The sequence below is a fragment of the Petaurus breviceps genome, unplaced genomic scaffold, assembly GCF_028583685.1.
Source record: "Petaurus breviceps papuanus isolate PSGF00001 unplaced genomic scaffold, PetGlider_PUasm1.0 37, whole genome shotgun sequence".
In the NCBI taxonomy this organism is placed as follows: Eukaryota; Metazoa; Chordata; class Mammalia; order Diprotodontia; family Petauridae; genus Petaurus; species Petaurus breviceps.
The window spans coordinates 88,991,477-88,992,821 of record NW_027186296.1 but is presented as its reverse complement, the minus strand read 5'-3'; the positions used below and the strand labels follow the sequence as shown (position 1 = coordinate 88,992,821).

At 40.9% G+C, this 1,345-nt stretch overlaps 1 pseudogene; it reads right to left on the bottom strand.

Annotated features, from left to right (window-relative positions):
* Window positions 1-209: 209 nt before the first annotated feature.
* On the bottom strand, window positions 210-791 carry LOC138168652 (deoxyuridine 5'-triphosphate nucleotidohydrolase pseudogene; annotated as a pseudogene).
* Between the last annotated feature and the right edge of the window lie 554 nt (window positions 792-1,345).

Genomic DNA, 1,345 nt, shown 5'->3' with positions numbered 1-1,345 from the left:
CAAACAAGAGATAGAGAACATAATGAAATGTAGAATAAATAATTTTGATCATATTAAATTAAAGAGCTTTTGTACAAATAAAACCAATGCAACCAAGATTAGAAGGAAAGAGAAAGCTGGGAAACAATCTTTACAGCAAGTGTCTATGATAAAGACCTCATTTCTCAAATATATAGAGAACCGAGTCAAATTTATGGTAATACATGCCATTCTTTTTTTTTTAAGTGGAAATTCTTTTATTAACTGTTTTAAGAGAAAAGCTGCTATAGTTACTCTTTATATAATTTTAGTTCTGATCAGTCGAACTAAAACCCCTGGCTCCACGTTCAGTGTCATCTAGGCCTTGGACTTCTTCAAGTTCTGGATAAAAAACCCGTTCACAAATCAACTGTGCAATTCGGTCACCTTTTTTCATTTCAAATGTTTCTTTGCCAAAGTTAAATAGCACAACACCAACATTTCCTCTATAATCTTCATCTTTGACACCAGCTCCCACATCTATAAAATGTTTTGCAGCAAAGCCAGAACGTGGAGCAACTCTACCATAACATCCAGGAGGAAGAGAGATCTGAATATCTGTTTTCACAATGGCTTTCTCCATGACTGGTATTGTATAATCATAGGCGCTCTACAGGTCATAGCCTGCAGCCCGCGCTGACCCCTTGAAGGGAGGCGTGGCGCGCTCCGAGAGCTGGGCGAAACGGAGGCGCACAGGGCTCCCCTCCTTGTGCTGCGCAAGTCGAACCCGCTTGCCGGGAGACGACAGTGGGGGTAGCTTCGGAGCAGGGCATGACAGCAGAGAGAGAAGAGGAGAGATGAACGCTGCAAGGCAAATCACTCCAATACATGCCATTCTTAGTCAAAGTGTATGAACAGGCAATTTTTAGTTGAAGAAATCAAAACTTGGGGCGGCCAGGTAGCACAGCGAGTAAGAGCACCGGCTCCAGTGTTGAGAAGACCTGGAGATCAAATCGTGGGCTCAGACACTTAGCACCCACCCAGAAACACCTGGCCGTGTAACCTTGAGCAAGTTACTTAACCCCGATTGCTTTAAAAAAAAAAAAAGAAGAAGAAGAAATCAAAGCTATCTATAGGCATATGAAAAAGTGCTCTGAATCACTTTTGATTAGAGAAATGCAAATTAAAACAACTCTGAAATACCTCCTCACACCAATCAGATTGACTAATATGACAAAAAAAGGAAAATTATAGATGTTAGAGAGGATGTGAGAAAATCAGGACACTAATACATTGTTGGTAGAGTTGTAAACTGATCCAACCTCTCTGGAGAGCAATTTGGAACTATGCCCAAATGACAACCAAACTGTGCATACCCTTTGATTCA